Source organism: Lissotriton helveticus, chromosome 2_2, assembly GCF_964261635.1.
Source record: "Lissotriton helveticus chromosome 2_2, aLisHel1.1, whole genome shotgun sequence".
Lineage (NCBI taxonomy): Eukaryota > Metazoa > Chordata > Amphibia > Caudata > Salamandridae > Lissotriton > Lissotriton helveticus.
Window position 1 is genome coordinate 187613650 of NC_136060.1, and position 26504 is coordinate 187640153.

General features: G+C 44.6%; 1 protein-coding gene across 1 annotated transcript in view; it reads left to right on the forward strand.

Moving 5' to 3' along the window:
- The window catches only part of RFC1 (replication factor C subunit 1), a 711111-nt gene that overhangs the window by 75862 nt on the left and 608745 nt on the right, over positions 1-26504 (forward strand). The gene's annotated exons all lie outside the window — the stretch shown is intronic.

Sequence of the window (26504 nt, forward strand, 5' to 3'; positions counted from 1 at the left end):
CTGTATCAGTTTCCCTTGCTCTTCTGCTGATCCTAAAAAATGTTGTATAGGAGTGTGACGTGTGTCGTCCTTGTTTTTAGCTAGAACATCGGTCTCAAAAGAGGAACATTCGTCTTTATCTTGTTAAATCGGGTCTTATGCAACGAAGAATTGATTACACTTGCATATATAAAAATGCACATCTTCCAAGTTCTCAAACCAGGATTCCCAAAAGAATCAGTTATGGTGTCAACACTGATGCACGTGAAAAACATGGCTGATAGTGGCATGTCCAGGAAGACCGGATGTTTATTAGCGGTAGCACCAAACCACATAGAGCAAAATCGTAAGCACTGGGTCCTCCAGTATTGGTGCAACTGAAATTGCATCTAAATTGAGGCAGCCTCTTGATCCCAATTGTTCCAAAACGTTTTGTATGCCTCTTTAAACCATGCTGTCATGTGCTGGAGTTGAACTGGCTAGTAGCATTGTTGGTGCTCTCCTTTATCTACCCTTCACCATACCCCAAGTCACTTGCTTATCTAACCAATGCTAAATCCGGGATCAGTCGTTCTCTACCTTTGAATACAGTGAACCATATTGGATAAGGGCTGTTGTAAAATACTTGACATCTATATAACATCCTTGCCAATCTATCAATTTAAGTATTCCGTTCTCCCCGTCAAAAAGAAGAGCAATTTAATCTCATTTAGGCTGCCTTCTCTGAACTTCAAACTTCAGTAGTTGATTGACTGATTGACAGATTTGTAGAGTGCAAACAGCTACTTGAGGAAAGATGTGTCCTGGAGCTAGTCAAAGGAAGAGGAACAAAGGGATAATCAGTCCTATCATCCCTCTGGGTACTAGATTGAGTATGTAAACAAGATTGTTTGGAGCTGTGTCGTAAATACTCTTAGATTACATGAAGCATGTAGAGAGGGGGGTAACCAGTTCCAGGCTTCGGCAGAACCACCGAATATTACTTTTGTGAACTTGGGAATTCTTTTTTTTTTTAATATCTTTTTATTTAAAAAAAACATAAATAAACAAGGCAATAAAAGGCAGTACCGTTGGATGGGCGCTCAGCGAGGAAGGGAGTGCATTAGAATTTGATACAAATCATCAGTGCAAGGGGGAGGGGAGCAGGGGGAGGAATTCAATGTCATAGACATCAGTGCATAAACATCATTAGGAATGTCGGGGCAGGGGGAAGACGGGACACCCGGAGCATCAACGAGGGGAGGTGTACATATATCACCCCGGTAGGAGTTCCAATGGCCCCAGACTTTACCCCACTTCTTAGGTCTGCCACGCGCTACATACACCGTCTTCTCTCTAAACATACACCAGTCCATATTCTCCTTCCATGCCAGGACTGTGGGTGGTCTTTGGGAGCCCCATAATTGTGCGATATCTCTCTTGGCAATCATATTCCCAAGGGTCCCCCACTGAGTCTGTGCCAGATCATAATCATTCGGCTCCCACACATTCAGCAGACACCGCCTTGCTTCCGGCAACATCGCTATACCCGTAACCTCTCTCATCACATCATGCACCTGACTCCAGAACAGCACCACCTCCGGACATTCCCAAATTATGTGGAGGAAAGTACCAGTTAAACCGCATCCGCGCTTACACAACCCATCCACAGGATATCCCATGCGAATCAGGCGAGGGCCGGTCACATAAATCCGGTGTTGGATCTTGAGCTGTACGAGTCGGAGACGGGCCGGAATCTCGACCTCCTTCGGTGAGGATATCGCAGATTGCCAGTCCTCGTCGTCCAACTCCAGACCGTCACTAGTCCAAATCTCTCTGAGGTGGACCAGCAAATCAACCCGATCATTAATCAATTTTTTATATATCAGGGAGATAGTGCTGTCGGGAACGTATCCGTCAAGCACCCGATCCTCAAGCGGAGATGATTCCGGGATAACGGTACCCGCAGGAAAAACCGAACTCCGCGCGTGGCGAATCTGTGCATATCGGAAAAACTCTTTATCACTAAGCTCGTATTCTACTTTCAATTCTTCGAAGGTCTTGACCCTACCCTTGGTCCAGATATCATTCACCCTGCAGATACCAATCATATCCCACTTCTCAAAACCTTTCGTCTTCCACAGGTTGCTCAATCTCTCAGATGCATAGAGCGGAGTTGATCGAGTCAGTCGATCCCTCCATCCCATTGCCGCATTAGCACACTGCCACACTCGCACCGCTGTCCTAGTGGGTCCCGAAAGTTTCTGCCCTGCAGTTCTGGAGTAAAGTGCCCTGTTATAATCACCACCCGGCAGCAACCACTTATCCATTTCAAACGCAGGATTTGACGCAGGACCATACATTCCATGATTAATCGCTCCCAGCTGGGAAGACCAATAGTATCGTCGTATATCTGGAAGTGCAATACCACCGTCGTACCAGGGAAGCGTCAGCTTAGCGAGGGCGATACGAGGACGTCCTCCCCATATCAATTGTCGCTGTAGACTTTCCACCTCCCGAAAATAGTTCGCAGGAATGACGTCAAGTGTGTTTTTCAGCGCGTATAAAAAACGCAGCAAAGTCATCATTTTAAAAATAGTTGCACGCCCGAGGGGGGGACAATGGCAGTCTACGCCAAGCCACAACGTCGGATTTTAAGCATTGGAGCGGAGGAAGCAGATTGCGTTCATAACGGACCACGGGGTCCAAGGCGATAAAGATCCCCAGATATTTAAAACCGGTCTGTACTATTTGCATGGGACAACCGCGTGGCAAAGGAGAGTCACCCGAGAGTACATAGACACAGGATTTACTCCAATTAATCACAAGGTGTTCTGGGCCAATACGACCCCTCAGGATTGAAGCGATGCTCAAATGGTATCCACCTCTCAACCGCCCTAAATCTGCATTTATACAATAAGCAGACTTATAGATGGTTAAGCGAGGGAAGTTGTGAATATCAGGGAAGGAAAGGATGGGGACAGCGGGGAGGGAGATCTGTCAGAAGACACAAAACAGAAAGGATAATTAGCGTCACTCTTTTAATCCTTTCCTTTCTATATTCTTACGCTATTCTAATTACTAACCTGTAAGGAAAAATACAGTAATCAGGTATGCAGAAGAAGTGTACATAGTATCTTTCCTGGTCATGAATCTGAAACAACAACAAATACGTAAGGACCCTATATAAGATTCTTAGCCCATATCCTCACTGATGGAGAAACCCATATACCTTTCATGCCGAAAGAAACTTCTTTATCCATACACATCCCTGCATATAAGAAAAGAAAACAGCAGGCAATGGTTAAAACAATTGCTTATAGCAATAGCACCTTTGTGTTGACCGTAGCCACAATGAACATGAAACTTCACTTGAATTTCAGTTTGTACATAACCATGTGATTTACCTCACTGATTTAAGAAGAGAAATCCTTTATCTTCTTTCTCCTCCAAAAAAACCTCTAATACTTTAATTCCATTTCGTAAGAAATTGTGCACCATGCCAGATTAGAGGTAAACATTTTCTTCACCCACACATCAGAAATAATAATCAAGCTTATTTCAAATTTAGCAGTAATGGCCATCAGTCAATACCATAACCTGCCCCCACGATTCTCTCCCTCACAAGAACTTCACAAACCAGCCGGTCTAGCAAAGCCCGCTAACGAAGGGAAAGAAAGCATCTAAAAGAATCTAAAGTACATTTCCATGTGTTCCTTTAACTAGAACACTGATGCATCGAAATGTCTGGCATCTATTTTGCTGTTCACAAATGCAGTCTCGGAATTTCCAAAGATACACAAAAGTATATTCCAGACTGCTAGACTTGGATAGCAGAGTTAACAGTCCGACCGCTTGTAGTACAAGCTATAATGCCCAATCCTGGCGCACACAACAGAAGACTGGATTCCAGCAGATGCCGACTTAAGGAAATGAAATATAACGGTATCCTTGGTGTAACTTCACCCTTACCGCACCAGGAACTCTGTCTTACTGCTCGGGAACCGCAGGGCAAGAATAATCGGCAGCGTTCTGCTCGACTCCACCGGCAATATGTGTTTCCGCCCACGTGACCCGGATACAATCCGATCACGTCGTGCGCGGCGCACATCGTTCTGGGAAATGTAGTCTGCAGCCAGTACTTCGCTGTCTGTGCTCCGTAATGCCTCAATGCCCCCTAACACAAGGCCGGAGTTCCTCCCAAACGAGCTCAACACATCAAGCAAGACAATCAGCGATTTTCGAGGCGACGTAAGATACAACAAGATATCGTCAGCGTAGAGCGATATTCGGTCCTCAAAATCCGGGGTCCACCGAATCCCCTTCATAGATGGCTCCCACCGCAGCCAAGCAGCCAGGGGTTCTAAGGCAAGGGCGAAAAGAAGCTGGGACGGTGGACACCCCTGCCGCGTGCCCCTCCCGAGAATAAAAGACCTAGAAACCCGACCATTCACCACAATCTGAGCCAACGGTTCCTCATACAAAAGTCTCACCCAGCCGATAAAACCAGGCCCAGAGATACGGCCATTCCAACGTGTCAAAGGCCATCGTAGCATCCAAGGAAGCCAAGATGGCCGGTTCACGCAATGACGCCGCTTTCGCAAGAACGCCATGCAAGCGCCGCAGGTTCAATGCTGTATTACGATGGGGAATGAAACCGGACTGATCCGGATGCATCAGGTCGCTGATCAGTTATCAAGCGGTTTGCTAACAATTTCGCGAGAATCTTGGGCTCCGCATTTAAAAGCGAAATAGGCCTATAAGATGTCAGCGATCCCGCGGCTTCCCCTCCTTATGAATCACCACAATGGTCGCAAGTCGCTGATCACGAGGGAGAGAGCCGATGTCTCGCGACTGCAAGAACATAGAAAGAAGATATGGCGCCATTTTGTCAGGACGCAGTTTATAAAGGTCGATGGGGAGACCGTTAGGGCCCATAGCTTTTCGCGAGCGTACAGAACGAATAGCAGTCGCCACCTCATCAAGAGAAAAAACTGCGTCCATCTGGTCCCTATCTAAATCCGATAGGCAAGGCAATGTAATGTCATGCAGCAGCAGATGGGAGTCCTCCTCTGGTCTATCGGATACTGGGGTATACACTTTTTGAAAATATTCAGCGAAACACTCCACAATCTCAACAGGATCAGTCACTCTCACTCCATCCACTCTCTCAACCACGGGGACCACACGACTCGCCATCTCCTTTCTGTCTAACCAAGCGATCAATTTCCCAGCTTTATCACCCACATCATATAAACGTCCCTGCCGCTCTCTACTCATGACTTTGGCGGCATCTGTTACCAACGCCCTGTAATCAACTTATTTAAGACTGAGAAGATGAATCTTATCGTGAGTGGTACATAATTCCAAATCCTCTTCCAACTCAGCTATTTCGGTCTCAAGGCGGACTACCGCCTCGTTTTTGCTTCACTTGGCGCCAGCAATTAACGACAGCGCCTGACCACGGATAACCATCTTGAAGGCCTCCCACAGCGAAACAGAAGAGGACACTGACCCCACGTTCTTGGCAAAATAATGATCCAGAGACTTGACCAACTCCGCTCGGGTTTTGGGATCACGGAGATACCAAGGATTAATCGGGGCCACTCGTCCCTCAGTTCCCATCTTCGTATCCATCATGAGCCATAGTGGGGAGTGGTCGGAGATTCCCCTGGCCAAATGTCTGACTTCCCTGACTGAAGAGGCCTGCGCCGCCGGCATCCGGACATAATCTAGTCTAGAGAGACTACCATGAGCACCCGAGTGGAAGGTGTATTGCGATTGTCCCGGATGCAGTAGCCTCCAACAATCTACCAATCCCAGCGTTTCCAAGAAGTCACTCAACCAAGATTGTGATCTCGTGAGATCTCTGGGGGGATAACGGTCTTCCCTACCGAAAACGACAGAGTTGAAATCCCCACCCATCACCAGGATGCCTTCCGGAAGCCCCAAGATTACTCTCCCTAAATCAGCAAAGGTCGTAGTCTGTAAGCCGGGAGGAACATATACAGAAAGCAATGAAACAGTCTTCCCCTCCCATCTACCAATGAGAGCAGCGTAGCGCCCCCTGTCGTAAAGGATTATGTCATCGACCTCCAGGGGGAGGGACCCCCTGACCAGGATACCCACCCCTCTAGAACCAGTAGTAAATCCAGAGTGTGCCACAAGACGATAACCCCGCCGATTCATGGCATGTGTTTCCGATCAGATGAGTCTCCTGTAGCAACACTATATCAGGGGAGAGGCGTCTCAGTAGCTGCAGCACTACACCACGTTTTATCCTATCCCCCAACCCGTTAACATTCCAGCACAATAACCTCAGCCCCCTACCCCCCATCCCAAGAAATGAATGCAGAATCCACCCCACAGCGAGCACAGCACCCAGGTCCAAAAGTTAAATAATACGTTGCCTTGAAACAAAGTGAAACATATACAACCCCCCCCCCTCCCCCCACAAATACCCAAAACACATCCCCCCACCCTGCACCCCTGCGTTAGATTCAAAAGCCACCCCAACTTGCAGTGTGCCTGTCGCCCTAACATTAAACTAGTCTACAAAAAGAAACACGGGGATGAAAGAGTCTCACCCCCCCCCCCCCGCCACCTCTGGGTATCCCATCACAAACAGTGCAAGTGTAATAGTCATCGAACCACAGCTGCCAGTTATCCAAAAAGTCCAAAGTCACTGCTCACTCCTGTTCCAACGGGCCGCCTTCAGCTCTTCCGGAATGTTCAGAGCGGTCGCACTGCATGGGCAATGTATCGAGCCAGTCACTCACGTTCTCAGGGCGGTCAAAGAAAAACGTCCGATCTTCATATTCTACACGGAGCCAAGACGGAAAAAGCATCGCATATTTTATACCCATGTCTCTCAATCGTCGCTTCACCCCCTGAAACCCCATCCTTTGTTTCTGAACGAACTGGGTGAAATCTGGGTAGAAGCTAACCGTAGTGTTTTCAAACTTCGTAGGGCCGCCCACCCGCGATGCCTGCAGGATAGCGTCTCTATTTCTAAAGTTGAAAATTCTGGCGATGATGGGACGCGGAGGGGCGCCTAGCTTGGGCTTTCCACCCGGCACTCTATGGGCACGTTCCACCACAAAGAAGTTGCTCAGGCCTTTGGGGGCAAGATGATTGAGGATGAGGTCCTCGACAAGGAGATCAACTGCTGGATCTTCCGGTTTTTCAGGGACCCCAATAATACGTACGTTGTTGCGTCTGGCCCGACTTTCAAAATCCTCCAGCCGGCGAGTAAAGAGATCATTGGAGGATCGTAGATTGCGAACCTCAGTCTGCAGGTCGGACACATCAGTCGTGAGGCTGGAGGTCTTCAAGTCCAAGGATTTGACTTTTTCATTCGTCTTTGACAAGTCCGCCCTAATCAAGTTGACATCAATTGCCACAGTGTCAAGCTTTAAGGCCAGAGCCTCATATTGTTGGCCGATAGAAGTCTTCATGCTAGCAATGGCGCCCATGACATCACACAGATTCAAGTCATCCACGGCCGCTGAGTCGTCTCCCGCATCTCCCAGAGACCTACACGTACCGCCGGGGGACTCCTTAGGATGAGTGTAGCGATCCATAATATTCGATTGGGTAGTGCCTCCCCGGTGAACGGTATTGGATGTTGCGCCCCAGAGGGGCTTTCGAGACCTGGTGAAAATGGCTCCTTTCGATTCACCCACCAGGCGAACCAAAAAGGCAAATTCCAGCTAGATTTCACACCACAGAGACACTCGGCGGGAATCACACGGTGGGGTCGCGGGGACAGACTGCACCCCGGGTCACCCGTGCAGCTCTGGTCAGGAGAAAGCCGAGGAGACAAAAACGAAACCGAAAGTTAACTCCGGGGCCGTGAGCTGTGCCCCGTAGGCCGTTGTTGTTCAATTACTACCTGGGTGCCAGATTAACTTGAGCCCCGGGCAGTGTCATGGAGTAGGCTGCAAAAGTTCGGAGTGCCGTAGTTACGGTTCCCGGAGTCCAAAACGGTTTTTGAAAGCAGCTATTACATCAGCTGGGTTGCATCTTCAATAACCCGTCGTCATAATCAGGATAAAGTTTAGGATAGATGCGGGAGGCGGCGAAGGTCTCGGGAGCCCTGTGCTCACGTGTCCATCTTGGTTGCGCGCGAAGCTCCTCCTCAACTAGGGAATTCTTACCAGGCATGCGCGCTGGGACATGAGAGTGCAACAAGGCTGAAACTAGCGAGACAGTGCAGGAGCTCTGCCCACAGTTGTACATTGTTCTATCGAAAAGGCATAGAGCTTTGAAGGTGCATAATGGAGAGCCAGTGCATTCTGGTGAGCTGGTTGGAAATGGGCGCTGATATCTTTAATCACCAGGCCAGCATCCCCACGGCATTCTGAAGCAACTGCACTCTGTGTAGGAGGTATTTAGGGTAGTCCCACAAACAGATAGTTACAGTTGCCCATCCTAGACAGGACATTCGCTTGTATCATGTCTTTCCTGGCAGGCGAAGGGAGAAAAGGAGATCCGCCTAAGGTTATCATCTAGTCAAACAATCAGTTGTGTATCGTCAGCATCAGTATGGAAAGAGATGGCAAATTAATAAATTGGGCAGTTCAGGGATGCCATGTAAAGATTGAACAGTGGCTCTCAAAACAGTTGTTATGCAAATTTGCTATTCAAACAAGGTTTCCTCACAGGTGATTCATTCCCCGATGTGCCTGTAGTACTCCTCTAGCCTGTTCCTAATTCTTTTGTGCAAATTTAGTAATTTGTATTACTTTTTTTCTGATTTGCAAGGGACCAGGGTAAACTTTTTTACCTTTAAAAATTACACCAAGGTTATCTACTTTAACCGAAAACTACTAATACTGCAGCTGACTATATGTTAAGCACTTCAATCATAGTGTCCATAAAGTGATAAAGTCCTGTGCAAGTCGCCTCTGAGGCCCGCTGCAGTTGGGTCTCACTGGAATTCCAGAGACCTCAATTGAAGAAAGAATGGAGGCAGCACGAAGGATGAAATCACACTTTAGTCAATACGTTCTTTTCAAGTACCTTTATTCTTCTTTAAGTAAAAACAACAGGAGAACAGCCAACTCGTTTCGTTCCTTTTTTAGGAACTTCATCAGGGCAAAAATGTATTTCTGTATGGACCCCGTTCCATTTAGTGGATCCAAGCGATAGTAAGCCCAACAATACGGACAATGTGGAGTCCGGTTCTAACCTAGATAAGTCTGCACAACGTTTCAACTGGGTTCTGTTCGACGTGATGGATCCCTCAAAGGAATTTGGCTGGATTCTCTGTGATACTGCAAACTTAGTATGTCCTATATCCAAAGAGTTTGAAGGCAAACTTGAGCGTCCAAAGCACAGGGATGATACTAGAAACGGAAATGTAATCCAGCCGTAGTGTTATCAATAGTCTGTAGATGGCGATCAGCTCCCAGGACGAATGAACTTATAATAAGCCTCAGTCGTTTTTATCAGGAAAGCATGGTACTCCGGCGGCAGGGTATGCGCCCGAATTCGTAATATAAGGGAGCTCCCTTCTATTACGTTTCTAGTATCATCTCTGTGCATGTAGACGCTCAAGTGCGCCTTCAAATACTGTTTTGCTCTGATGAAAGTTCCTATAAAAGGAACGAAACATTGTCCTGTTGTTTTTACTTAAAGAAGAATAAAGGAACTTGAAAAGAACGTACTGACTAAAGTGTGACTTCATCCCTCGTGCTGCCTCCATTCTTTCTTCAAGGTTATCTACTTTGTCCTATTTTTCATTGAGGAAAAGTGATGGTGGATTTCCTTAATTACTCTGAGCCACTGGTAATTGCTCAGGCCTGCATTACAGGTCATCATTTTGTATTTTCCTTCATGCTACCTCAGACGAGACCTTGCCATATGCAAACCAGCCTTGATCCTGCTTTAATTGAAACGGGTCACCCGACCTGCCAGGCCTCTGAGCCTTTTAACAGAAGCAACTGTGGTTAGATTTCGGCCACTAGGGCCTCGTCAGAAGCTTTCAGCTTGGATCCAGAGGCACAGTGGGCACGGGACCCACGTCTGGTATGCCTACCACACTTCATGGCACTCCTAGTAGAGCCTTAGTAATGAAAACACCATATCAATGGAACATTTTACATGGGTATTAATTGTGTTGGTTTCGTCCCAATTCCTGTTGTATTACTTAGTTTACCCTACGTAGGAATAAATGTCGAACTTATTAATGAATCCATAATGTCTGTACTGTAACTATCGAAAGTTATTATTCTGAGCAACATCACTCATTTTATACCATTCCTGGGTTTAAAGCAGAGAGCTAAGCTAATTACAAGGATTATCAAAGTAGATCGAATCACCTATACTGACCCTTGCATTGTTTCTTTGTCCAAAAGCTAGACTTCTCAGCTGTCTTTCTTGACCTTGTAAAGTGCCGGATCGTGAAAAAAAGATATATATTTTTAAATAAATATCTGTGCATCAAACACACTCTAATTTTCAGATTCTGTCAGAGAATATTGAAAGTAATTGAATGTGGTCTCCATTGCTATTTTAAGATATTTACTTGTTTTATACATCTGTGCCCCCTCTGGAAAAGTACAGACGCTCTGAGCATACATTTTTCTGTTATATATAATGTTTCAATATTTATTGATACATTTTATTTCTGTGGTCTATGGCCTCTGGTGCAAAGTGATGCTTTGTATTGAAAACAAATATATTGCTTTGCTAGCAAATGTAAAGTAAATCTTTGCTAAGGATTGCATTGTACAGTTGGCAACATAGTTCCTTCCTGCTTTACTTTAGCCACTCTGTTTTACAGGATATTTAATAAACAACTTCAAATAAACTCTGGGATTTTTTGGTAGCGGTTTCACCAGCGTGGGGTTTTACATGGTTTAATTGGTCACATCATTGTTATTTGAGCAAGAACCATTCTCATCTTATCCACATCAAAAGTGATCAATGGCTTGGGCAAGTGTGAAATAGCAATAATGGTCTCCTAACACAATTGTTCATTCTTTTTGTATAGCACTTCCTTTTATGCATTTATGATAAATATTGCAAGGTCACTGGGTTGACCGAAAAACGTAATGGTGGATGTGGTGAAATAAACTAACAAAGTGAAGATTCTTTGGCCTGTGTCATTGGATTGAAGGTGTGAGAGAGTGTGAGAGAGACACTTTGTCTTTGTGTGTCTTTATCTTCCTTTCTCCCCATGAACTACCAAAACAGCAGCACAGAATTATGCCATCCCAGAGATGTGCAAATGTCCGTTTTATTGTGTGAACACCAATTATTCTCATGACCCAAAACAATCAAAATGAAACAAATGTTTTGGCTATTGCCTTCAACTGGGTCTTCTGTACCTCATTGGAAGCCCGCCAAGAGTGCACATAGAATTTCAGTCTATTAGAAAACACTCCTTGTCACTCCCTTTTGGGGTGAATGATAAACATGTGAGTAATCAATATTATGCCCTAGCAATCAGCCAACTAGAATCCAAAATCATGGGAATAATTAGCTTGATAAAGTCAGCCATGTTTCACTTTTCTTACCAGGGTTCTCATCAGGTGCTGCCATGTCTGATCACACCACATTGGTGTCTGTTTGTGCAGTGACTGCTATTTCAGGTTTCCTGTTTGTCTGCTAAGCTAATCTATGCGGTACTGGGTGCTGAATGAAAATGTGCCAGGAAATTCATATTTCTCCTGGGATACCTCTTACTGCTACTATTATCCCAACTCTTTAGCCTTTCCCCGGCTCACCACCTGCATCCGGCTAATCCACTACATTGTAATAGCATTCTAGCAGTTCATCTTTTCCTTTTCTTATTTACAGACCTCATGCTGTGACACATTTGCAAACGTTTTAGCTAAACTTTAAACTCCCTGCCTAAATAATTAGTTAAAGACTGGACACCTATATCAAATGTTTTTCTTTTGGATGGTTTATTATTTTAACGCTTTAACTGAGGGTACGGGCAGCATGAGGAGGTTAAAGCAGGAAATCCACAGTAGCGTTGATTCCCCAAAAAGGTAGTGAATCCAGACACCAAGTTCTCTTTGCAAAATCAGGGTTGCCCACAGCTTGCTGAGTGAATAATGTGGTGGCACAATTCTACTTTGGTAATAGAGCATTTCCTTGGGCCTTTACATTAACGATTGATGGTGCCTTTATTAAAGTTGTGTATATATTGCATGTGTTGCAGTGCATTGTTCATGGTCACCAGTGTGTCTTGAATATACAATCTGCATTCTGGGACTGGAAAAGGTTAATTGGTCTTTCAGACCACCCTCTTTCTCTCTTTGTTAGTGGTTAGACTCTCCTTCACGGATTGGTGTCAGAATAAGGGCCCTCATTGATTCTTTTAAAATTAGGTTATAATGTGCGAGGCAAGAATCTTTATTCGCTAGATGGCGAACTCTCAGGAATAGGGGACAATGATTTTTTTCTGGACAAGATAATTGACGTTTGGGCATTGTATATTGAGAGAACTATGTGACCTCTATATTACTATCATATCAGAATTTTTAAATGTTCATCTTTCTTTAGTGGTCTGTCTTAGTCTGAGTGTTTTTCCATCTGTACCTTAAATTAAAATGTTTCATATTGGACTATGTGAGATTTTGTTCTGAATTTGTTATCCTAAAGAATTGTTAGTGCTATTTTTGGTATATACTTTGTTTATAAAAAAAACACCTTATAACTATCTATGGGCAAAGCAGTTCCATCAACTTCCCAAAGTTTCAGCGGAGGAATACCCGTGAAGGATGCTAGACTTGTTTAGCTCAGATTCAAGTGCTTTATTTTCTTTTAGTTTTGGATTCTGATTCTAGTCTACTGGCTGACCTCCGTAACGCCAGGGACATAGATTTGTCACCAGGGATGGAATTGCTTACACCCGTAGCTTCAGCAGAGCAAGACTATCATGCTGATATGTATATAAAGTTTGAAGAATGGGGGAGTCAGGTCCAGGGACGTGGGGCTAGCTGGACCATTAATATAAATTCTAAGTACACAAATTGCCAGCCACACACTTACTCAAATCCTCTATTTTTGAGGGAACAAACCATAAGAGACTTCCTGGTTCGTTCGGGTATATCACTCAAACCCTTTTATTATTTATTTATTTTTTGTCTTTTTTTTAAAGTATTGATGTATGAAAGGGACACCTTATCGTTTGTACACCTTATATACAATTATTTACAATTCGCGATTATTTACAACACAAACACATACACATAACTAGTTGTATTATACAAAGTGAATTGCTCTGATATATATACACTCAAATATTCATACTATGAAGAAAAAATCATCCGTAATTCCATAAAGACCAGAGTCAAAAGTATAAACTTGATGACAATCATAAATCAATGAACTACAGCTGAATGTAGGCAGTTCAAATAAGGAAAAATAGACTCCAAATTAATTCATTCAGTCCATTCAACCAATAAATGGCTAATCTTTTTACGCCAACGCGTTTCGAATCCGGTATGTCAACTCTACGGATTCTCATCAGGGCTCTGTCTTAATACGGGATATCTGCAAGTGTATAAAATAAGACTTGTTTTAGCTACATTTTTGACAGTTGTTTAGCTTCCAACTACATTTAACTCGGATTCCTCATATTACCTGTTGAACCAGCAGCCGCCGGTCAAGGGTAAGGTATTAGTTCTGACTGAGTTTCTTTTCTTTTCGGGATCTAAAAACAAACGCAGGTATCATGACCTGTTCTTGCTCACTTTTTAAGACCAGAATGGGGCACATATGTTATTAACATACCTTACTGGCTCATGCTCGTGATCCTACGTTTCCACCAAATGGGAGTTAATTTTCAGTCTTGTATTACAGCCTGAAAATAATGAGAATAATGTTTTACGCGCTTTTTATGCACAGACGGAGAGAGTATGGCACTCGTAGCTCTACTCGGCATACCTGCTCTGAGGGATTCCTCGCTTGGGCTGTTCGTGTTCTAATCGGTTGCAGCGGTAAACGCTTTCTGACCATGTGGGCACCGCTTTCCTCAATCCTTATTGTTTGCGCTCGCTTTCCCTAGAGGAAATGACAGCGTTTTATTAGGTATCAGGGGCTACTGCAATATTAGTGGCAAATTGAACCCATGTTAGCTCTAGACTTACTTGAAAAAGCTGTGACTCGGCATCTAGCTCTCATTCACTTAGTTTGGCAGCCATGTTGTAACATGGCTTTGGACCTACTTATAGCTACTTACTTGGCGGCCATCTTAGAGTGGGGTCGCTAAAGAAAACTCTCATTCACTTAGTTTGGCAGCCATGTTGTAACGTGGTTTTTGACCTACTTGTAGCTACTTGCTCGGCAGCCATCTTAGAGTGGGGTCGCTAGAGAAGGCTATCATTTAGATGTAAAAAAGGTGAATTTAAATCACATATGAGAACATACGCGCAATTACCATCGACCCTTTCTTTTAGAGGCACTTTACTAGGTAAAGCTCACACTCTAGATATTTCAGAAAGCGAGTTAAGCCCGCTGAGTGCGCTATTAAACTTAAGTATAAGGTAGGCCTCTTTTCTTAGTAGAAGTTTATCATGGTCGATGGATCTAGACTGTTGCAGAACATATAGAATTGACCACTTTAAGTCATTCTCAGTGTGTTTATTTTCAATGCAATGCTCCACCATAGGTGCTGTAAGCACTTTATTCTTGATTCTAGACTTATGTTGCGTTATGCGCATATTCACTTGTTGTGTTGTCTTGCCTATGTAAATCTTATTGCATGGGCAAATGACTACATACACAACATTTTGTGTTTTACAATTTGAGAAACTTAAGTGTTTCCACTTAATATTCCCATGTTGGAATTCCTTCCCTTCCACAGTAGTCCCACAGGCCACGCATGTCCCACATTTATGATGTCCCTCAATGGGTTTCATTCTCCATTGAGACAATAGGTCACTCTTAGGTTTGGGTAATGCTATCTCGGCTCGGAAAAGATGTTGTCCGATGCTCCTGTTCTTACGATACGCAAAAAGCGGACGGGGAAATGGACAGTCCAGGTTTTCTAGTAAGTGCCAATTTTTTAACACGGTTTGTCTGAATTTGTTTGTGTCAGGCCCAAATGTGGTGACACAGACCATCCGGTCTAGTTCAGCCTTTGATTTTGTTTGTAGCAAACATTCGCGTGGTGTACATCGTGCCCGGTTGAATGAGTTTTTTAACAGTTTTTTCGGATAACCACGGCTTTCCATTTCTTGACAGAATGTGTCAGCGTGTCTTTCATACTCTGACAGCTCCGTGCAGTTTCTCCTAATACGGAGCAGTTGGCCATAGGGCAAGGTAGCCTTCAAGTTCCTGGGGTGGTCACTTTGGTGGTGCAGTATTGTGTTTTTATCAGTCTGTTTCTTGTATAAAGAGGAGACCAACTTCCCGTTTGAACATGTGATTTCCACATCCAGGAACGTCATTCTTGTGTCACTGATCTCAATAGAAAATTTAATGTCTGGATGTTTGGAATTAAGCCATCCATGAAATTTCATCAACTCCGTGTGGCTCCCCTGCCACAGGAGCCACACGTCGTCGATATATCGTAGCCATTGCTTAATGTGACTGCAATATGGGTTATCCTTTTCAATAAATTTCTTCTCATATTCTGCCATATATAATATGGCCATCTCAGGAGCATAGGGGCATCCCATAGCAGTTCCTTTGGTCTGCATAAAGAACTGCTCATTAAATCGGAAGTAATTTTTGCGCAACGCTATTTCTGCCAATTTGAGAATAAAGCTGGTAGGGACTCGATGTGGTCTGGCACGAGCTTCTAAATAAAGCTCAATTACTTCCAATGCCTCTCCCTGGGGTATTTGAGTATAAAGGGACGTGACGTCCATTGTCACAAGCAATTGTGATGCAGGATTAAAATCAGTCCCTTCTACTTTGATGAGGAAATCCATTGTGTCTCTGAGATATGATTTAACGGAGCTAACAAAGGGCTTCAAGAAAAAATCAACGTATTTCGCAAGTGGTTCCAGGCAGGAATCGCACCCAGAAACAATGGGTCGTCCCGGCGGCTCATTTAGACTTTTATGGATCTTAGGGAGGAAGTACAGGATTGGAGTCCTGGGATATTTTTTGATTAAAAATTCACCTTCTCTCACACCAACATAGCCTTCATCTAACCCTATTTTAACAGTATCTGCTATCAGTCCCTGAATGTTTTTGACCGGATCTTCCTTTAGGGTTCTATACCGAACAGTGTTGCTCACCTGTGTATTGGCTTCAGCAAGATATTGTTCTCTTGGCCAAAGGACTACAGCTCCGCCTTTATCGGCCTGTTTCACAACTATCGACGTATCACTCCTCAAGTCATATAGTGCACTTCTCTGTCCTTTACTCATATTTTGTTGGAAATATTTTTTATTTTTCTCTAGTTTGTCAATTGAGGATAGTACTCGTCCTTCAGAAATGGATATGCTTTCTCGAGTAGGGACCTGATGGTCCACACGATAGAAACTGCTCAAAGAATCCGCAAAAAGGAACTCGAGGAAATAGAAACATTAACCCAGGCGATAAAAGACAGTCCCACAATTTCTGACGCTAAAGCGCTATTAGAAAAAATCGACAAAGAAATTTCTACATTTAAAGATAACACACTGAATAATAAAATCGCACAATACGAGAGAGACTCTAAGGCATTCACGCTCGAGAAAGCATATCCATTTCTGAAGGACGAGTACTATACTCAGCCTGAGTCAAGGGGAGCATTGCGTAATTATCAGGGGAGGTCCCGATATAGGTTTAAAACCTTTTCCGAAACCTCATCATCATCAGATTCATCGGGCTCTGATACGCGGGGAAACCAAAATAAAAAGCAGGTGTCTTTTTTAGAGAAGGACCAGCAAGGAAAAACCAGATTCAAGGTGCCATGGGAGATGCGGACAAGGAGGAATTTTTACAAATCATAAAGGCGCCATCCACAATAGTCAATCTATCAGACATAACACTTACAAAAGATGAGGAATCCGTACAAAATCTTGGATTAAAATTTGTACCTCGTCAACAAACAGACTTTACCCAAATGAAGTTAGAGACCATAGAATTTTGTCGCAAAATTCGACTGAGGGCCTTTTTTGCCAATCAGCCACCTATGATAGAAAAAGAAACTACAGGGTTACGTAATAAATCAACCTTCATACCTAGTCAAAAAATTCCTAAACAGGTTTATGCCTTCGAACAAATCATGCTTTCCTCAATTGACAAACTAGAGAAAAATAAAAAATATTTCCAACAAAATATGAGTAAAGGACAGAGAAGTGCACTATATGACTTGAGGAGTGATACGTCGATAGTTGTGAAACAGGCCGATAAAGGCGGAGCTGTAGTCCTTTGGCCAAGAGAACAATATCTTGCTGAAGCCAATACACAGGTGAGCAACACTGTTTGGTATAGAACCCTAAAGGAAGATCCGGTCAAAAACATTCAGGGACTGATAGCAGATACTGTTAAAATAGGGTTAGATGAAGGCTATGTTGGTGTGAGAGAAGGTGAATTTTTAATCAAAAAATATCGCAGGACTCCAATCCTGTACTTCCTCCCTAAGATCCATAAAAGTCTAAATGAGCCGCCGGGACGACCCATTGTTTCTGGGTGCGATTCCTGCCTGGAACCACTTGCGAAATACGTTGATTTTTTCTTGAAGCCCTTTGTTAGCTCCGTTAAATCATATCTCAGAGACACAATGGATTTCCTCGTCAAAGTAGAAGGGACTGATTTTAATCCTGCATCACAATTGCTTGTGACAATGGACGTCACGTCCCTTTATACTCAAATACCCCAGGGAGAGGCATTGGAAGTAATTGAGCTTTATTTAGAAGCTCGTGCCAGACCACATCGAGTCCCTACCAGCTTTATTCTCAAATTGGCAGAAATAGCGTTGCGCAAAAATTACTTCCGATTTAATGAGCAGTTCTTTATGCAGACCAAAGGGACTGCTATGGGATGCCCCTATGCTCCTGAGATGGCCATATTATATATGGCAGAATATGAGAAGAAATTTATTGAAAAGGATAACCCATATTGCAGTCACATTAAGCAATGGCTACGATATATCGACGACGTGTGGCTCCTGTGGCAGGGGAGCCACACGGAGTTGATGAAATTTCATTGATGGCTTAATTCCAAACATCCAGACATTACATTTTCTATTGCGATCAGTGACACAAGAATGACGTTCCTGGATGTGGAAATCACATGTTCAAACGGGAAGTTGGTCTCCTCTTTATACAAGAAGCAGACTGATAAAAACACAATACTGCACCACCAAAGTGACCACCCCAGGAACTTGAAGGCTACCTTGCCCTATGGCCAACTGCTCCGTATTAGGAGAAACTGCACGGAGCTGTCAGAGTATGAAAGACACGCTGACACATTCTGTCAAGAAATGGAATGCCGTGGTTATCCGAAAAAACTGTTAAAAAACTCATTCAAGCGGGCACGATGTACACCACGCGAATGTTTGCTACAAACAAAATCAAAGGCTGAACTAGACCGGATGGTCTGTGTCACCACATTTGGGCCTGACACAAACAAATTCAGACAAACCGTGTTAAAAAATTGGCACTTACTAGAAAACCTGGACTGTCCATTTCCCCGTCCGCTTTTTGCGTATCGTAAGAACAGGAGCATCGGACAACATCTTGTCCGAGCCGAGATAGCATTACCCAAACCTAAGAGTGACCTATTGTCTCAATGGAGAATGAAACCCATTGAGGGACATCATAAATGTGGGACATGCGTGGCCTGTGGGACTACTGTGGAAGGGAAGCAATTCCAACATGGGAATATTAAGTGGAAACACTTAAGTTTCTCAAATTGTAAAACACGAAATGTTGTGTATGTAGTCATTTGCCCATGCAATAAGATTTACATAGGCAAGACAACACAACAAGTGAATATGCACATAACGCAACATAAGTCTAGAATCAAGAATAAAGTGCTTACAGCACCTATGGTGGAGCATTGCATTGAAAATAAACACACTGAGAATGACTTAAAGTGGTCAATTCTATATGTTCTGCAACAGTCTAGATCCATCGACCATGATAAACTTCTACTAAAAAAAGAGGCCTACCTTATACTTAAGTTTAATAGCGCACTCAGCGGGCTTAACTCGCTTTCTGAAATATCTAGAGTGTGTGCTTTACCTAGTAAAGTGCCTCTAAAAGAAAGGGTCGATGATAATTGCGCGTATGTTCTCATATGTGATTTAAATTCACCTTTTTTTACATCTAAATGATAGCCTTCTCTAGCGACCCCACTCTAAGATGGCCGCCGAGCAAGTAGCTACAAGTAGGTCAAAAACCACGTTACAACATGGCTGCCAAACTAAGTGAATGAGAGTTTTCTTTAGCGACCCCACTCTAAGATGGCCGCCAAGTAAGTAGCTATAAGTAGGTCCAAAGCCATGTTACAACATGGCTGCCAAACTAAGTGAATGAGAGCTAGATGCCGAGTCACAGCTTTTTCAAGTAAGTCTAGAGCTAACATGGGTTCAATTTGCCACTAATATTGCAGTAGCCCCTGATACCTAATAAAACGCTGTCATTTCCTCTAGGGAAAGCGAGCGCAAACAATAAGGATTGAGGAAAGCGGTGCCCACATGGTCAGAAAGCATTTACCGCTGCAACCGATTAGAACACGAACAGCCCAAGCGAGGAATCCCTCAGAGCAGGTATGCCGAGTAGAGCTACGAGTGCCATACTCTCTCCGTCTGTGCATATAAAGCGCGTAAAACATTATTCTCATTATTTTCAGGCTGTAATACAAGACTGAAAATTAACTCCCATTTGGTGGAAACGTAGGATCACGAGCATGATCCAGTAAGGTATGTTAATAACATATGTGCCCCATTCTGGTCTTAAAAAGTGAGCAAGAACAGGTCATGATACCTGCGTTTGTTTTTAGATCCCGAAAAGAAAAGAAACTCAGTCAGAACTAATACCTTACCCTTGACCGGCGGCTGCTGGTTCAACAGGTAATATGAGGAATCCGAGTTAAATGTAGTTGGAAGCTAAACAACTGTCAAAAATGTAGCTAAAACAAGTCTTATTTTATACACTTGCAGATATCCCGTATTAAGACAGAGCCCTGATGAGAATCCGTAGAGTTGACATACCGGATTCGAAACGCGTTGGCGTAAAAAGATTAGCCATTTATTGGTTGAATGGACTGAATGAATTAATTTGGAGTCTATTTTTCCTTATTTGAACTGCCTACATTCAGCTGTAGTTCATTGATTTATGATTGTCATCAAGTTTATACTTTTGACTCTGGTCTTTATGGAATTACGGATGATTTTTTCTTCATAGTATGAATATTTGAGTGTATATATATCAGAGCAATTCACTTTGTATAATACAACTAGTTATGTGTATGTGTTTGTGTTGTAAATAATCGCGAATTGTAAATAATTGTATATAAGGTGTACAAACGATAAGGTGTCCCTTTCATACATCAATACTTTAAAAAAAAGACAAAAAATAAATAAATAATAAAAGGGTTTGAGTGATATACCCGAACGAACCAGGAAGTCTCTTATGGTTTGTTCCCTCAAAAATAGAGGATTTGAGTAAGTGTGTGGCTGGCAATTTGTGTACTTAGAATTGATATGTATATAAAAGCAGCAAATACATTAAATAATGAGTTTTACTTGATTCAAAGTAACTTTTCTCTCATCACAGAGCTCTTGACTGGAAAACACACACAGAAGAGGTTCTTCCATTAAACTAATCCTTGATTGAGCAAGCTAATGAGCCCTAGTTACAACCTCCAACTACTCTACCTGTTTCCAGGTCAGCTTTCTATAAATATCGGACAGCTCATCTGACCCCTCAGAGTTCTTTAATTATAAACTCCAGAGAGTTTAATATGTCAGGCTTCAGACAGCAGACTGAAACTGAATACTGCTCCTTCGAATCCTACTGCTAGGTAGTTGAAGAAGTTGTATGTTCTAAGAAAGAAGATGTTTGCATCTTGAAGTCTGGCTTTCAGGGCATCGAATGAAGCCTTTCTGCTGGTCAGAGGCACCCATTCTTTGAGAATTTCCAGTTTTAGCTGTCTCATTTACTCCTGGCCACCTCAGACGTCTGTTCAAAGAATTTCTTCAAGACAAAATTGATTTCTCTTAGCAGGCCATTCTGAACAACATGAATTTGTTTGATGCATGCATTTTTTAAAAAAAAACTCTTTATTTGCGGCTGCATATCATAAGTTACAACTTATCCTTGCCTTTGCATACAACATACAGTCCATTTTTATTTTCCGCCCCTAACATATCACAACAGGTTAAATGCTGTTACCTGAACAAGTATTGTTTCTTAAGAGGTATAAAAACAGAAATTAAGTGCATTTGTGTACTATGTGCAGAGAAGCATCAATTTGTTTAACATCATTATGCAGCACATCATAGTACGCACAAGTCATTCAGGATTGACCATAATTACTCAAGTCCGTAACCCGTCCCTCCCCCCTCAACCTACCCACCCCTCCCCCCTCACGTCTCCTGGTGCATCCAATCTAGAGGGTAACATCTCATTACTTAATTCTCATGTGACTTAGCAATGAACGTGCAGAGTCTGAGTGGTTCCACCCTGCGTGGCTCTGGGATCCTATGCTCTCGCATCTCATTCTCCACACTCGTAACCTAGCCAGCCATTTACGATCCGTCTACTTGCGATGGTCCAAGTTCCATCTCTTCTAGTTCTAATAGCATACGTTCCCAGTCTTGTGCAAGTGGGTATTTCCGCTGCCCTCTTTGCTCCTCTCTACGCAAGACTGCTCCTTCTGCCCTACCCCATTTCAGCAACTCAGAGTGCCACCCTGTTAGTCCAGGGGGTCTGGGAGATTTCCATCTCATTGTTAAGGCTCTGATTGCTATCAGTAGAGCCAGATCTAAGAATCTCACTTGGGCCTTATGGCGTTTAGGATGTTTACGATGCCCCACTAAACAATATAGTTCATTCTCTAGCACCGGCAAGGCGGTGACTGTACGCAGTGTGTTGCAGACTTCCCCCCAATATCCATGCAATCGTGGACATGCCCAGAGCATATGAAGAAAGTCCGCCTCATCCATCTTACAACGAGGGCAGCAATGAGGAGAGTCCGGGAACATTCTGTGTAACCTGTGGGGGGGGTAAGGTACGCCCTATGCAACACCATGACAGGGATAAATTTAAATTTAACATTCCTGGATACTTTCCTGGGTGGGTTCAAGGATAACTTTCCAGGCCCCATCCGATAAAACGTCCCCCGTGTCCAGTAACCAGGCCTCTCTAAGTCTGTTGAGTGGAGTGGCTACATGTTCCCTGATCCCGGTGTAAAGCCATCTGACCAGGGTTCCTCCTGTCCCCATAGAATAGATTAGGTGGACCAGTTCATGCTGTATAGGTTTATCTCGTTGTGGGGCCCAAGTGTGCCTTATGTAGTGTGATACAGCGGCATGTAGAAGGAATAAACCTCATGGGGCCCCAGTGGTTTGCAGGAAGGAGTCGTGATCTAGTAATGTGTTGTCCCCGAAAAAGGCCCCTATGTCTTCCACCCCAGCTTCCGTCCAGGGCAATAGCCTACGTTGGTTAAGCCGTCCGTGCGGCGTTGGAATGCCTAACAGGGGAACATTCGTTGCGAAGGGCATGGTCGTGGAACTGTATGCCAGAGCCTTCCTCGAGCACAACAGGGCCGTGCGCAGGAGAGGGTGGCAATCCTGAGGAATCCTGGTCTTAGGCAGCAACAGATAGTGGAGCTCCCCGCTCGCCATTCTGTCTGTTGTAAAGTCAATCTTGTGCAGGTTTCTGCCCGCCACCCATCGCGTCAGCCATTGGAGCTGGCTAGCATAATAGTATCCACACAGGTCCGGCCCTCCCAGACCACCCAATCTAGTGCTTAGTTGGAGTTTTCGGAGGCTGATACGTCTCCGTCCGGACCCCCAAACGAGAGTTATCAAAATCGTATTCAACGTGTTAAATATCTGCTGCGATAGGATGACCGGCAGATTAACAAAGTAATAGAGCATGCGGGGAAGCATGACCATCTTTGAGATGGCGACCCTACCCATGACGGACAGGGGCAGTGACGTCCAAAACCCCACACTACTGCAGAGGCTAGTTATAGCCCTTCTAATGTTGCCCTTAATTTGGTCTTCAGGCGTTCTTGAATGCCCAAATATTTCTGGGCTATTGGAAACTGGTATCGTCCAAATTGAATGAGAGGGGGGTGTTGCGATTCCCTAAAATAAAAGCCGGTAGACTTTTCGGGGTGAATAGCTAAGCCAGATATGATCTCAAATCGTGTAAAGGTGTCTGCTATGGCCGAGTACAGTAGGATGTCGTCTGCATATATTGATATTAGACTGTGTGTCCCCCCCAATGGTAATACCCATCCTGTCTTCACGAGCCCGAAGGGCTATTGCCATGGGTTCCAGCGTTAGCATAAATAGGATGGGCGACAGGGAGCAACCCTGCCGGGTTCCTCTGTATACCAGGTAGCTGTCTGAAATGTACCGACCAGTGCGCGCTCGGGCAGAAGGGTCCGTGTATAATAGACGCACCCATTTCAATAAGGACTCCGGGAAGCCGAAGCGCCGCAATACCTCAAACATGAACGGCCATGACAGAGAGTCGAATGCCTGCCTGAGGTCCAGCGCAATACAGCCAACCTGGGGAAGATCTTGCGGTGTGGCAGCCATGAGGGCGTGGAGTCTCCGCGTATTCTGGGATGTACTCCTGCCCGGGAGGAATCCACATTGGTCTGGGTGTATCAGGGCGGCGAGATGGGGCTGTACCCGCAGAGCAATGACCTTACTGAGTATCTTGTACTCTGTAGATAACATCGAGAGAGGCCTATAGTTTTAGTTCGAGCGCATCTCTGCCAGGTTTAGGTATGGACGTGACCAGAGCTTGCATCGTCGAGACGGGTAGATGACCTTCCGCAAATGACGTCTTGTATATCTTCTCGAGAATGAGTACCAGTGTTTCGGAATATGTCTGGTAAAACTCTACTAGGAGCCCATCCATGCCAGCCGTTTTATTACGGTTGAGGGATCGTATAGCCAATCTAATTTCCTGTTGCGTTATGGGGCCGTCAACTTCCTTCTGCACGTTCCGAGACAGGGCTGGTAATGGCAATTCCTGTAGGAATTCCACGATTGCACCCGGATCCTCTGCGGGTAAGGGAGCGTATAATGCCTGCAAATGGTCATGGAATGCCTGATTAATCTCAGACTGCGTGGACACTATGTCACCCGACCTGGTACGGATCTGTGTGATTACCGGGGGGTCAGGACTATCTCGGACCAGGCTGGCCAACAGGGCGTCCGACCTATCTGCTTCGGCTTGTTGACGGCGTAAGTATTATTTATGATCTATGGTTCTCAACGTTTCCAACAGTTCCGCGTGTTCTATATTCCCCGCTTGCAGTTCCCCTTTCCGTCCCGGGTCTAAGCTCGCGGCCTTTTCTAATGTCTTCAGGCGGCTTTCTACCTCACAGAGACTCTTTTGGATTTCCTGTCATGCTCCCACCAACTGGCCAACGGCACCTCGTACGACTACCTTCATGGCATCCCACACTATCAAATTGGACGTCACGGTATCCCAGTTCTCCCTAAAATAAGTATCCAAAGTACCGGAGAGGGATGCGCGGAAGGGGGCGTCCTCCAACAGCATCGGATTAAGTCTCAGGGTGGACTCCGGAGATGGCACCCTACCCCAGAGAAGGTCAAGTGTCAGTGGTCTGTGGTCGGAGAAGGTTTCACCTCCCACAGACAGCCCAGAGGGACGTCCGGAGTACCGACGGACAGAGCGGGGCTCCGTCATACCTGCGCTGATGCCGGGTGAGGTGGGGCAACATTCTCCAGATCATTGGGAGAATTAAAGGTGATAAGTATTATTTCACTTCCCATTAATGTTTATTCACTTAATTAAGCAGTAGCAGAGAAGGTCCTGATAAAGCAGTAGGTGACCTATGGGCCCAAGGTAAAACTGCAGAAACATGTCGACCATGACCATTACGCTTGTCAAGGTAGTTATTTGTTGACACTACCTTTTGCACTGGTTTTAGTGTTGGGAATGGAAGGTCCCTATTAAATTCTTCTTTTTTCCTTCCTATACCCAATTTTATCCACACTTCCCTTTTTTTGATACACTTTATCATTCACTATTTAGCACTGCTTGTTAGATACCACCTGATACCTAATATACACCTAGACACATTGGGATACATGAGACGGAAAGGTATGATTTTGCCAAATCGTACATTGGGTCACTCCCCGTGTGCTATCTGCCAGACTCCCAAATGATGTAGGGCGGTACAGGTTGGAATTCTGATGGGAATACTTCAATAACACTGAGAGTGCCCAGTGGAGGATTTCGCTGTTAGTTCACACACACTAGTCATCCCCTTTATGAGGTCTCGACCCTGTGCTACCATTTAGTTGGTTTTTCGGAGAAGGTTTTAGCCAGGTATTCTGATGCACCGATCTTAGACAGCAGAGAACTAGAGCACATAAATCTGTCAATGCGCGTGTGTAGGTCGTGTACTGGGGAGTAATAAAAGTACTCCTAGTGGGTCGGATTTAGTGCGCGCCAGGTATCGACTAGTCCCCATCCTGCAGCCTATGTCTGAAACGTCTCAGCTAGTTTAGTGATGCCAGCCATCTGGAGAGGTGGGTGCGACCTATCCAAGCCTATGTCTAATACCATGTTCCAGTCTCCTCCAAGAACCCAGGGGATATCCACCCAGTCTGACAATGCCCGCCCCACTTTAGTAAGGAATCCGCCCTGATCAAAGTTCGGGGCGTAAATACTGCCAAGAACCAGTAGCGTGCCATCCAATGTACCTTTCATCATAATATATCTCCCCTGGTCGTCCACTTTCCTTTCTATTTCTTTAAAGGGTGTTCCATGACGCACTCAAATAGTCGCCCCCCCCTAGAAAAGGCAGAGTAAGAAGTAGAGTATATAGTACCCCTCCATCTCTTTCTAAGCGTGTGTATTTCGGATACCGTTAAATGAGACTCCTGTAGGAATGTGATCTGTGTATAGTGTCGCAGTAAGAATGCATGGATCCTATGTCTTTTTTGTATGGCCCGAGCCCACGCACGTTCCAGGTGGCCAGCTTAAATTTCCCAATAGTGTCAGCCATAGCCATTTCCAGAGTGTGTTCTAAGTGTTACCGTTTTCTTCCTGACGCATAATGTTAAAATTAACCAGGAGACGTATCCCTTCCCACCCAAGAACAAAACTAACTTGGCGCAGCCTAAGAACATCACTGCGCCTAACAAGAAAATTCTGAACAAAACGAACCAAGTATTGGTGCACATCGATTGGGGGGGTGGGGGGGGGGTGGCCAAGCACTGTCCTATACATCGGGGCTGTCCATCCGGACGCAGCTGGCTCAACGGTTCGCCAACCCAGGGATATCATTATCAGGACATTATTCACAGTCGTTTCCCGGGGGACCCCAGTAGTGGAACTACAGAATCTAGCGGGACCCAGCATTCCAGGTGGGCCTACCTTCTGGACTCATCCTTCAGTAAAACTCGTTCGCCCTGG